At 33.6% G+C, this 14,184-nt stretch overlaps 1 long non-coding RNA gene across 1 annotated transcript; it reads right to left on the reverse strand.

Moving 5' to 3' along the window:
* On the reverse strand, positions 777–13,835 carry LOC108637524. Its single transcript, XR_001919133.1, has 3 exons — positions 13,748–13,835; positions 11,978–12,181; positions 777–891 (listed from the first exon to the last, which is right to left on the reverse strand). It is a non-coding gene; the product is annotated as an uncharacterized LOC108637524 (long non-coding RNA).

The following is a 14,184-nucleotide window of genomic DNA, read 5'->3' on the forward strand; positions in this document are numbered from 1 at the left end:
ACTGTTATGCCTAGAGATTTTATAGCTATCTCAAGACCATAAGAGAGGAAGTCCAAGAACTAAGCTAATATGCTAAGAGATGGAAAAAACCTGGGTCAGGAATGATACAACTGAACTTTTGCAATAAACAATGCTTAAACCATCTTACTCAAAGATTCAATGTTATGTGGAGCAACATATTTTTCTTACTGCTTATGCAGTCATAAATTGGTTTTCTGTTACTTGCAGGTGAAAAATGGAGAAGGAAATGGCAACCCACTTTGGTATTCTTGCCTGGAGAATCCCAGGGACGGAGGAGCCTGGTGGGCTGCCGTCTGTGGGGTCGCACAGAGTCAGATACGACTGAAGCGACTTAGCAGCAGCAGCAGCAGCAGCAGCAGGTGAAAAAAATTAATGGTAAGTATCTTTCTTTATGGCTTCCCTGATGGCTCAGAAGGTAAACAATCCACATGCAATGCAGGAGACACAGGGGATATGGGTTCAATCTCTGGGTCAGGAAGATACCCGGGAGGAGGAAATGGCAACCCACTCCAGTATTCTTGCCTGGAAAATTCCATGGACAGAGGACCCTAGTGGGCTACAGTCCACAGGGTCACAAAGGATCGGACTCAACTGAGTGACTGAACAGGCACATCTTTCTTTTAAAATTCAGCCATGCAAATCAAAAGCACTGGCTGAAATTCTAGAAATTACGTGTGTCCTGTCATTTCTGAAAAGATTGGCTTCAAATATACAATGAAAAGAAGAAAAAATTAAATATTCTTACTTGAATGCCAGCTCCCTCTGGCACTGTTATCTTCCACACACAATTCAGATTGTTGTCATAAGGCTCAGGGTATCCAGGAGACAAAATAGTCCCTTTGCGCTTAGTTAAAATTCCACCACAGGGTACTGAAAGTAAAGCAATCCATGAGAGGAAGTTAATTCTAATGCAAAGGATTAAAATAAGAGAAAAGGTCATCAATAACATAGACAGATATTAGACTTGCAAACATAATCAAATCATATTATGCTTTAAAACTCAAAAGAACCATGAAAATTGTCTTCCTATAGCACAAAAAGTTCCCATAGCACAAAAAAAAGAATTAGACAACATAAACGGATAACTTGGCGATAGCATATCTAAAGTCATTCTATAATTAACTCAATAATAGCATATTATTTGCATATTACTAAAATGTTCATTGAGACAAGTTAAAAATTGTTCATATGTACATAAAGAATTTTTGAATAATTATTTTATATTATTTTCTCTTCATATATCTTTTGAGTAGTAATAAAATCCCTTTCAGAGTAATAATGATGATGATTACAATTATGTTATGATTATAACATTTATATAGAGCCTATATACCAGTACTCTTCTAAACATTTTTACATATTTTACCTTATTAAAGCTTCCCAACAATCCAACAATATATGAATAAGTATCCTCCTAATTTTACAGCTGAGGAAATGGAAGCAGTAACAGTTTAAATAACTTTCTCAAGATCACATAGCTAGTCAGAGATGAAGTGGAGTTTGAACACTGGTAGTTTGGCTCCACATTCATGTTGTTCAGTGTAAAGAAAATACTCAATATGGCAACAGTCTGGTTACCACCAATACAACTACTACAGGAAAGAATACGTACGGAGACTTGCTCTGAAGACAGTAAAGACTTTTAACACTTTTTACAGGTACCAATCTTAAAGCAAAATTCTTACACTGCTGGTAGTATCAGATTGACTCTGGGAATGACCAAACTTACAGTTTTAAATACTGTGTGATGTTGGACATGTCCTTGAATTCTCTGAAACTCAGATGCTTTATTAAAAGATAATGCAATTTTTCCAAGGGGCTTTTGTGGAAAGTAAATAGATATTATAATCTACATAAAGGGGCTTCTCTGGGGCCCAGTGGTAAAGAATCCATCTGCCAACGCAAGAGCAACAGGTTCAAAGCCTGGGTCGGGAATAGCCCCTGGAGAAGGAAGGGGCAACTCATTCCAGTATTCTTGCCTGAGAAATCCCATGGACAGAGGAGTCTCAAAAGATTCAGTTACGACTTAGCAACTAAACAATAACAATGCACATAAAGAAGCTTACACACTGCTCGAAACATAATAAGAAGTCAGTAAATTATATTTTCTTCTGCTACAACTATTGTTATTTCATGTTCTAATGGCACTATGATCCTTGGACATGTGTCCTAATCTGGCTCTAATGATGAAATATCAGAATATATTTTTGTAATAATTTTAAAGGTAATTATACAACTTTGTGTCACTTCTGAAACTGAATGCAAAAAATCTAGGGTAATTACTTAAAAGAATGCTACAAACTTTTTACATTTTCAAACTTTTAAATCAGTGTGATAAAGTATTTTTAAAGAAAATTTTAGCTCATCCTCCTTCTGATCCTTTCAATTCAAATGTTTTCTCTCTGTGACCTACACCATCTTCTCATCTCTTATAAACCACCGCTCTTCTGTAATGGCATCTATTACCATGCCATCTATACACTATGACTCCAGTGTTAGTCGCTCAGTAGTGTTTAACGCTTTGCAACCCCATGGACTGTAGCCTGCGAGGCTCCTCTGTCTGTGGGGATTCTCCAGGCAAGAAAACTAGAGTGGGTAGCCATTTCCTTTCCCATGGGATCTTCTCAGCCCAGGGATCGAACCCAGGTTTCTGGCATTGCAGGCAGATTCTTTACTGTCTGAGGCACCAGGGAAGCCATATACTATGATTACTAAACATTTATCTCTAGCCATAACTTCTACCCAGAGTTCTATAATAATATGTCAACTCAATATCTCAAAATTCACATGTCCAAATCAAGATTTTTGAAATTCTCCCTGATCTATACTATTTGCCCTCTCAGTAAATGTTACTGCCTAATTCTTAAGCCAAAAATCTAGAACTCAATTCATCTTTCTTTTCAAATTCACATGTACATCTATATTCAGCCTATCAACAAACTATGTCAATTCTATTTTAAAAATATATCCAGAAGTTTACCAGTTCTCATCACTGATCATGATCTGCCAATCTCAATCAACATTAAATTTCCCCTCCACTTCCGCAATAGGCTTCTATTCAGTTATAGGCTTCTATTCAGTCTTACTGCTTCTATACCACCCCCATCCCTTACATTAGCCACAGTGATTTTCCAGAAACTGAGATCGCATCTTCTATAGCTCAGTGAATTTTCATGGCTTAGAAAAATTCTAACTGTTCTAGCTTTTGAGGCACCCTATGACTTGGCCTCTGCTCTGCCTCTCCCAATTCTTCTGTCATTTTTGCCATCATTCACTCTGTTCTTGACACCTGAGATTATTGTTGTGGCTTGCTTACCTCTTTGACTTTCATATATCCCACCCCTCTTCATTCACCTCATTTGGATTTAAAACAGCAGCATGCTCTGGAGGTCTTCCTCTAACCTCCAGCCTCTGCTCTCTTTTGCTCCATAGCATTTACCATTATCTGAAACAAAAGTAAACTCCCTAAGGGCAGAGACTTTATCCTCTTACTCATAGCTATGTGGCCAGTGCCTAGAATAGTGCCTGGCACTTTGTTGTTATTGTTCAGACTCTAAGTCGTGTCAGACTCTTTGCAACTCTGCGGACTGCAGCATGCCAAGCTTCCCTGTCCTTTGTTATCTCCCGGAGTATGCTCAAACTCATGCCATTTGAGTCAATGATGCTATCCAATCATCTCATCCTCTTTGTCTCTTTCTCCTCCTGTCTCCCATCTTTCCCAGGATCAGGGTCTTTTCCAATGAGTCGACTCTTCACATCAGGTGACCAAAGTATTGGAGCTTCAGTTGTTCCAATGAATATTCAGGGTTAATTTCCTTTAGGATTCACTGGTTTGATCTCCTGGCTATCCAAGGGACTCTCAAGAGTCTTCTCCAGCAGTACAGTTTGAAAGCATCAATTCTTTGGTGCTCATTCTTTTTTGTGGTCTATTGCTCTCATCCATACATGACTACTGCAAAAACCATACCTCTGAGTATACAGACTTTGTCTCTGCTTTTTAATACACTGTCTAGGTTTGTCATAGCTTTCCTTCCAAGGAGGAAGCGTCTTTTAATTTCATGGCTGCAGTCATCATCCATGGTGATTTTGGAGCCCAAGAAAATAAAGTCTGTGACTGTTTCCACATTTTTCCCAAGTTTTAGCCATGAAGTGATGGAACCAGATGTCATGATTTTAGTTTTTTGAATGTTAAATTTAAAGCCAGCTTTTTCACTCTCCTCTTTCACTCTCATCAGAAGTCTCTTTAGCTCCTCTTCCCTTTCTGCCACTAGAATGGTATATTCTGTATGTTTAGGCTTCTTTGGTGGCTCAGACAGTAAAGAATCCACCTGCAATGCAGGAGACCTGGGTTTGATCCCTGGGTTGGTAAGATTGTATATTTTGTTTGTATATTACTTATCCTAATATTTCTTTTGTATTTTAAAGAGTATGTATTGTATATTTTTAATATCTTCTAATCAGTATTATTCAATATAACATATAGATTAAGAAAACAGATTTTAGAATCAAGCAGCTTGGGTACAAATATTAATTCTTTTTTTTGTCTCTAAACCATAGGGATTTCACTATCTGTAAAAGAGAGAATATTCTTATCTATCTCCTGGTGTTGGTATCAATATTAAGTGAGATAATGCTTAATAGCACTTCATACAAATACTAGTCAGTGCTATTCATTATTATATTTAATAACTTTTTCATGAGTGAATGAATGAGTGAATCAATGAATGAAGATTTAGATACTATATGTATTTCTTCATTTGTTTCTTTCCACTGAAAAAAGACAGTGCGGACAAGCGTTGCCATGGATCCAATACAAGTAAAAACAGTTCTTTCTGGGTCTCCAAAGGACTTGAAAAAAACAAAGCTCGATAAGAGTGATGGGATAAGCAGCTAATTAAACACTTCTGCCAAAGGGAGGTAAGTGGCATGTTCAGGAGCTTTTCAAAAGATACCTCCTACTAACAGAAATACTTATGCCTAAGGCCATATATTGTCAGAGCTATTAGTGGCTACAGGGGCTTATTCAAATCACAGAATCTCAGAGAGAAGAGAGTTTTGGGTTTTCAGAAACTGAAAATTTTGAGAAATCTGGAGTGTAATAAGGTCAAACTTGGAAGATAAAGTTCAGTCTTCAGCAAGTTTATCAAGTTTACCTCTGTTCAAAGTTCAACCTTCTTACAAAAACATTATTGTGCTTTATAATTTACCTAAGAACTACCAGATGAGACAGATTTGCACAAGAATATTAAATATTGTTTTCTTATACAGGTTAGTTAAATTTGTGAATTACCTAATTCAGTATCTGACCATTTTAACTATAAGTACAATTTGTATATCATGGCTAATGGGGCTGCTTTCAAGACAACCATTTAATTTCAATATGTCAACTTTTTCTAAAAAATTAATGAACATTTTATTTTGTTCTACTATGACAGAAAAAAATAAAAGTGTTGATAGCAGTAATAAGAACTGTGAAAGTCAAACAATTATATTTGAGATGGGAATCACTAGAAATGTAGGTCACTGCTTTTATTGGGTTTCAATTGTTGGATGCTCACTTGGCCTAAGCTATCACCTGAGTATTCATTGAACCAGTGAAGGGAAGGGAAATAGAATCATTTGTATAATACTCTGTAATAGATTAACAATGATTATATTTAAACTGTAAAATATAGATAGTTTGTTCTTTCTCAGAATAAAATTACCTATACACTAGGAAAATCTATTGTGCATGTTTTACCTATGCCTCTTTCTACGGATTCTCAAGTGTCTTGTAGTTTCAAGATGGCTTGTAAAGGTCTAAGCAAGTGAACTGAGCAAGAATATCACCATGCAGTGCAAGCCTGAAGTTGAAAAAGCATGGGTCCTGGACTTGGGAAGTTGGTCAGTTGTTCTATCTCTATAAAAATTTATGAAATTATAAAACTTACCTGCTAAAATCCATTCACTGAACAAATGTTTACTGAAAACCTCATGTATGCCACGCCCTCTTTTTGATGAGCAAAAAATAGAATATACTGACAGGAAGAGGAGGGCAAGAAAGATTAGGGAAGCATCCTGCTGCTGCTGCTAAGTCACTTCAGTTGTGTCCGACTCTGTGCGACCCCATAGACGGCAGCCCACCAGGCTCCTCTGTCCCTGGGATTCTCCAGGCAAGAATACTGGAGTGGGTTACCATTTCCTTCTCCAGTGCATGAAAGTGAAACGTGAAAGTGAAGTCGCTCAGTTGTGCCCGACTCTTAGCAACCCCATGGACTGCAGCCTACCAGGCTCCTCCGCCCATGGGATTTTCCAGGCAAGAGTACTGGAGTGGGTTGCTATTGCCTTCTCCAGAGAAGCATCCTAACTATATATAATCTGGTGAATGGTTGCTGCTTAAAAACAAACAAACAGAATAAAGATAAAAAGAACAAATAAAGGATGAGTAGAAGAAAATTACTTTAGATAAGATGGTCAAGGAAGATATTCAGGTGAAAACTGGAATGAAACAATGCAGTAAGCCCAAAAGGTATCTTGGGGATGATTTTCCAAGGAGAAAAAATAGAAAGTCCAAAGACTTTGAAGCAGTTAGAATTTTATCCAGATAATAGAAACTGAAGTGAAGTCGCTCAGTCATGTCCAACTCTTTGCGAACCCATGGACAGTAGCCAACTAGGCTCCTCTGTCCATGGGATTTTCCAGGCAAGAATACTAGAGTGGGTTGATGAACACAAATTACAGATAATTCTTTAATATCAACCTAAGATAATTCTGTATTTGACTCATATTTGAATTAAGACATCAAGCCTTCTCTTTTCTGAATTTTTGAATACTTAAAGACATAATCATTTTTTTGTCATAGCATTTAAAACAAAATATTTATAGCTAAAAATAGAAATGCAAAGTATATTTTCATTTATGTAAAGACTAGCAGCGGGATCAAATGGTAAAACCTAAAGTAAGCTATCATCCAACTGTCATTTAGAATTTAGTTCTTGTCTCATACAAATCCCATATGCCCTTCTGTTATATATTCAGTTTTCTGGATTTATACATGTTCTACAAAGTATACATTACTTTTTAAGTGACATAAAGTAAAATGCCCTTTTCGTGTGATGTTGTCAGGAAACAGAAGCCATCTGGTAAAATTTTCTGTCTTTAAGTATGCACTTTCAAACCAGTGCAACATAAAAGGTAGTGTGTTTTATGTTTAAAGACCCACCATAGATGCACTCACATGTTTGTCAAAAAGCCCAGGTATTTAGAGAGAAATGGACTTTTGACAGAGAGTGTGTAAAGGATCCTGAGTCCCTCATCTTTTTGCCTTAAAAGTAAAAAGTGAGGCTGAATCCATCTAGGCTAGGGATGACAGTCTGTTAACATTTACTCCTGATGTTTCATGTCAGCCACGACAAGGTCTCAAAGTCTTTCAAAGGCTTTAATGATTGGTAGAAGCTTCTGCACTTGCTGAAATGAATTTATAGTCAAATGGCTTGATCATCTTGTTCTTTACATGGATTCTTATTTCTTATGGCAAAAACACCAGGATTAATCAACTGACACATCTGACATATGGAAAAGCTTTGCGATAATCATGTAGAATAGGGGTTTTCTTCTGTTTTAAACAAAAATGTTTACAGTGTACAGTTCTTTTTCTCTGTTTTCCATCACACAGAATATCTTATTTTTTTCTTATTTCCCTTTCCTCTTCCTAAACTATTGTTACATGTTTGTTTTTTTTTTCCTTCCTTTTTTATGTCAGCACATTTCTCCTTTTTATCTCTTTCCTCTTTCTAATAATATCATCATACCTTCATGGACAAAATAAAATATAATATTTTGGATAATGTAATGTTCAAACTTTGATTAAACATATATTTTTCAACCAATTAGAATAATGGTAATCATTATTTTAATTTCAAGTTTATTTTTATTTTAGACCTTTAGACAAACACTGAAACCAAACCAAATCATGAATATATACCTATTGTTATAAGTCTGCTCCTTTTAAATTAACTGCCTTAAATTTATAAATTGATGGAAAGAAATTTCACAACCCCTAAATAGAATGTTCTTGCCTGGAGAATCCCAGGGACGGGGAAGCCCGTCTATGGGGTCGCACAGAGTCGGACACGACTGAAGTGACTTAGCAAATAGAATATTCTAATAATCACTATTATCCTCAAGAAAATTGTCATTATATTTCCCTCACTGTCATTATATTTCCTTTCTGAAAATTTTTAACTGAGAAAAAATAAATCTTGCCTTTAAGGAACTAAATTATCAGAATTAGAAAAACTAATAGAAGCCCATGCTTTTAGACCTTGCGAAGATGCAAAAATCTTCAGCAGAAGATAATCTTTACATATAATAACTTTAAAGTGTTATTAAAACTACATATCAACAGATTAAAATCAATAATATCAAATCCTTTATGAATACTACATAGAAGTTCTTTATTTGAGATCCAATACTTTTAGAATTGAAGTTGTATGTTCTGATTTTATGGTGGAGAATTTGGAAAGCACAAAAACAACTTAATTTTTGAGTACTTATGTGAGTCCAAGAACTTAGCCAAGGCTTTAAAATATGTAATAGCCACAAATAATCTATAACTTCCCTGTTTGGTTGATATGGGAATTGAGAATCAGAGATTATGCAAAAATTTTCAGGCTCATGTAGTAATTCACCACAATTTAGTGTCAAAGTCAAAGCCTATTACTACCCAAGACTCAGCTGACCCTTATACTGAGAATCTACCACAGCTCCCAGTTATGAAGACTTTGTTCAGTTTTTTATGATTTCTTACAGATTTTTCCATTAATTAGGATACTGTTGTGCATATGTTGGTTCTTCGAACACTCTAAATGGACAAATGAATGTTTTCAATAATATTTAAAGATTAATGAACTAGTTTATGCCTTTCCATAAGTCTCTTTATCAATCTATTTTTATAATTGTCTTGAGGGAATTTTCATAATATATATGAAATGAAAGGAAGATAGCTACTCATTCATTATCTTCCATTGTATGGTATTAATATTTTCTATTACTATGTACATAAAGAAACTAAAAGTGACAGAGAAATGATATAAATAATTACTGAGAAAAGTGAGGCAGAAATAATGATTGATTCCTGATATTTGGAAAGCAATATTTAAAAATCCACTCTAAGGCTAAAGAGATTTATTATCTTTTGTCTTTCTTCAATTATTAAACTGAATTGGAGCAACGTAATTTCTGATTTATGCATATTGTATGACTAATTTTGGCCTAGACATAAAGGAACTCTTCTCTCAGCTCATAATCTTTTAGGATAATTAATTTATTCACATTTTATAAGGCTATGAACTCAACATATAGTGTGGTCATAAGGAAGAGCATTATCTATTTTCTCTTATGAGAGTATAAAAGTATATAAAGATCTTTTTGTTCCATTAACCATAGCTCTATGCTAGGTGCAAAAGAGGAGAAACATCAAGTGCAAATGATTTCTTCTCCTTTGCTTGCTGATTGTCAAAAATATACTTTAATAGGTTAAGAAATTCCATGTTATAAAAAAGATATAGAATTTGAATTAGGAAATTAGCTTATCAGTCAAAACAAAAGGAAAACACTCTTCTATCATGCACATTGAAGTATGGAATCAGAAAATATTTTTAAATCCTGCTCCTATGTTACTAGGCTGTGTCATTTTTAAAGAAAACTGTTTACCTCTCTAAGACTCAGTTTATTCATCTGTAAATTCTGAGAGTAACTTCTCCATAGGTTTGCTGTAAGAAGTTGATTAAATATGTGTTTACTGATAAATTACTCAGAATGAAACCTGGCAAATGGGAAGTGTTAAATCATAGTCATACTAGAAACTGGTTATTTAGTTGAAAGAGAAGAAAGTTGAGGAGTCATTTACAGCTTTTCAGTGTTTAAAAATACTTTTTGTATGTGGTTTTCAACAAATAAAAGAAAAATAAAAGAACAGTTCCCATTCCATTTACTGTAGAAGGAAGAATCAGATTTTTTGTTGTAGGAAAAATACTCTGTGAAATATGCAAGAAATATTTGTTTGAGGGAGTGGTGATATCAAGTTCCTATAGAGACCTAGATCCCACATTTTTGTTTATGATAGGCCCAATTTGTACCATTCTGTTTTATTTTTTTTATTTATGATGGTCCTAACTTGCACATTTTCCAAGCACAGTTATTAATGATGTTCTTATTTGAATGGTAAAAGATTTAAAGCAGTTTTGTCCTATACACAGTATGTGTTAGACAAATGCATATCACCAAACTTTATCTTTACTTCTTCCTCAGTAGAAATGAATAACTTCCATATCATTTCAATTAAAATGTGTTTAAAATACATTATTCTGATTAAGTATGAACTAACATTATATTAATCTCTCTTAAAATATGGTAAAATATGTTTTTAAATGTGAAAAATAAAAGCTACTTACAATTTCTTTTCAGGTATGGCAGGATATGTTATTAAAAATAGATTTTATATATTTATAAATGTACATGCTATATTGTTTATATGTACACTCCTGTATTCTCTATCACAAAGTAGAGAATTGAGATTATTAAAATAAAAACAAAATTTTACTTATCTTTTATTTAAAAAAACCTTCCTCTCATTTTCCAAACTCATGCTAATAAAATTTTAATGAGGAAGAACTCATTAGAACTATTTCTTAACCTGAGATTAAGCTTTACTACTATTCTTTCAGTTTTACAATATGTAATTTAAAAACTTAATTTCCAGACATGCTCTTAGAACAGAGAAGAAAGCAACTTCACTACAGTCTACATTTTCCACATCCATGAAATTCTACAGGATCCAAAAGTCATTGTAATGATCCTGAAATATGATAAGATTCTAAACTATTGATATTTGTATTGTTTAGAAAATGTTTTAACTGCTTCAAATAACTTAGCAGAGCTAAGTTTATAAAGCTTGCATTTGTTTGCCAACATAAACTCTATATGTGTGTTGTGTGCTCAGTCCTCAGTCATGTCTGATTCTTTGTAACTCCATGGACTGTAGTCTGCCAGGCATATCTGTCCATGGGATTTTAAAGGTGGGAATAGGGGAGTGGGTTGCCATTTCCTTCTCCAGATTATCTTCCTGACCCAGGGTTCAAATCCACATCTCTTATGTCTCCTGAATTGGCAGGTGGTTCTTTACCACTAGCGCCACCTCAGAAACCCTGGATATAACATTACAAAAATAGTTTCAAATAATGAGATTTGACTAATCCTATTGCCATCTACCCATTTAAAGTGTTTCCACTTTTATCTGTGAAAGACTGGGAAAATTTTTTATTTTATATTTTATACATATAACTTAAATGGGTCTTCTCTGGTGGCTCAGTGGAAAAGAATCTGCCTACAGTGTAATGAGATGAAGGTTCGATCCGTGAGAAAATCCCAGGGAAAATTCCCTGGAGGAGAGCATGGCAACCCACTCCAGTGTTCTTGCTTGGAGAGCTTCCTGGACAGAGAAGCCTGGTGGGCTAAAGTCCATGGGATCTCAAAGAGTCAGTACAACTTGAGTGACTAAGCATGTAACTAATAGAGAAAAGGAAACAAAAAATGTATTAATGTGTATTTTCTAATTTCTTTGCTGATAAAACATATGCAGAAAAATCAATCTCTGTGACCTTTAAAAGATAGGTAAATTCCTTATATATTGGCATAGACATCTTTGCATAAATTTTAAAAATGAAAAGTGTTTATTTTAAAGGATGGTGGTATCTAATAATTCCATATTAATAGCATTCCAATTCTGTGTTACTGGAAATAATACATATGTATATTTTCATTGATTGCATCACACCTCAATTGCATCAAATAGCCACTGTGATTTCCATACTTAGATACATCATAACAAATAAAGTATTAAATATTGACAGATGTAAGATAACTAATTTTGGTATACAATACGTACAACACGAAGCATACAAATTTATAAACTTACCAATACAGGTAGGTAAAGAATCATTCCATTGGGCCAAAGAATTCGGCACTGTATCACACCTAATTGCAATGGATCCATGGAGAATATATCCTGGGTTACATTCAAAAAGAACCAATGAACCAACTGCAAATTCATTGCCAATCCTTCTTCCAAACCTTGGTTCAGGTACAGAACTGCATTGTGTGGAACTTGTTCTAGGAACAGCTGTGTACAAATAATTGTGGATTTTAATTTCATGTTTGGTAGAGAAATACAGGTTTCAAAACGTGACTATACAAACAGATTTCAAAGAAATCTTCACTAACTCGAACTTTAGCTAACAATTTGAACATATTTATAAAAGTTTAAAATTTCATACATGATGAAATGAATAAATTCAAAATGAATAAATATTGCTATTGTCATTAAGATTTTTCCTTTAAAAACATTTTATTTTGGATTCTTTAAACAACATCAGTGACTTTCTGTTTTTTGTTTTACCATACTTTTATCAATATAACAATGTAGCATGAGCAAAGATATTTCAATTTAAGGAATGGTAACAGGTACATTTTTTTTTTTAATTGGAATGCCAAGCATACAAAAAGCAGACGTCAGGTTATGTAAAGCAATGTCAATTTTTTAACACTATTTGCTCCCTAAAAACACAGATTTTAAAAAAGCAAAAACAACACTTGATTAATTTTACAACATATTCATAAACTTAGTTGTTCAAAACATGTTTGTTATTGATGAAGACAATAACTATGTTCAGGCTAAGCAGAATAGAAGTCAGACAGATTAACAACAATAGAAACTTTGTTTTAATAATCATACAATATCAAATTTGAAATTCCTTTTAGGTATGTTCTTCAATTGTGCTTTTTTAAAGATAGAATGATAACAGGATGTTTTTTCTTTTTAAAACACATACAGATGGGATTAAGGAGTTTGACAATAGTCCAAAAAATGATAAGATGAATTCCAAATAGATTCCTCTTATGTCACTTCAGTGAAAATAATTTCATTTGTTAGAGTGCCTTTTAAAAATCATAATACCACGCATTGTTACAGAGGGACTATTATTAAGAATGAAATAGTATAATATTATAGTCAATATTATAATTAGAATAAAAGGGTCTAATAATATCAAATCACAAGTGTTTATAAATTTATTTGCAATAAAGTTCAAGATACATTTGAGAATAACTACATTGATCATATATAATTCAAACAAAATATTCAGATGATAGCTCTTAATTTAGTTTTATACAATGTGGAAGTTTGTCTATTATAAGTGACAAAAAAACTATGTAAACTGACTTTTAATTGCACGAAAATATTTAATAATCACAAAGAAAGTTTGAATTCTCCTAAGAGAATGAGAAACTACAATTTTAGAATGGAGTAATGATTTCCTTGGCATGTCTAAGTACATCAGCACAAAAAGTTTGTACATTCTTAGAGTGCTAGACTATAAGGAAATAGAATATGTAGAGTGAAGCATTGTCAAAAAAAAAAAAGATGTTTTAAAAACAGTATGTTAAAAACAAGGAAGAGCATGCAGTTTGCTTGAGAATGATGATGGAAGCAATAGAGTTTTTTTGACTTCGGAAAAGTAATAATGCTTTAATAATGGGGAAGGGAAAAAGGCAAAACAATTTTTTTTTAAAGCACACAACTTTTATCTGTCCTAAATGGTTATGAGGCTCTCATAATTCAACAATTCTGAACATAGCATGGAAACTGATTACATTCCTTAGTGTGTTTCTATGCTACAGGGTCACTTACCTTGATAAACAAAGTGAAATCCCTTAGCTGTTATTGGTCCAACTGAAGTAAATCGAATTGTGATCTGATTACCTGAACTCAGTGGAAGTGATTCTCCTACTCAACAAAACAAACACTAAGATATCATAAATAATTTCATTCAGTAAACCTAACAAATTATACTAATTTACACTGTCATTTGAAAACATCAATCTATTCTCTATTAAATTACTTTAATATATTCTACCACTGACAATATATTATTTTGGGTTCAGCTTCAATTGCAACCTTTTCTTTTTTTTTACTGGAAGGCTTTTATTACATTTTGATAATATTGCCTCATTCTGTAAAGAATCTTTAAATACTACATCAAACACCATGGACAAAGTGACTAAATACTATATTTACTTGATTACAATCCCAGAAAATGGTTATATTTTTATCAAGAGTCTGAATTA

Source organism: Capra hircus, chromosome 14 (genome assembly GCF_001704415.2).
Source record: "Capra hircus breed San Clemente chromosome 14, ASM170441v1, whole genome shotgun sequence".
NCBI classification, from domain to species: Eukaryota; Metazoa; Chordata; class Mammalia; order Artiodactyla; family Bovidae; genus Capra; species Capra hircus.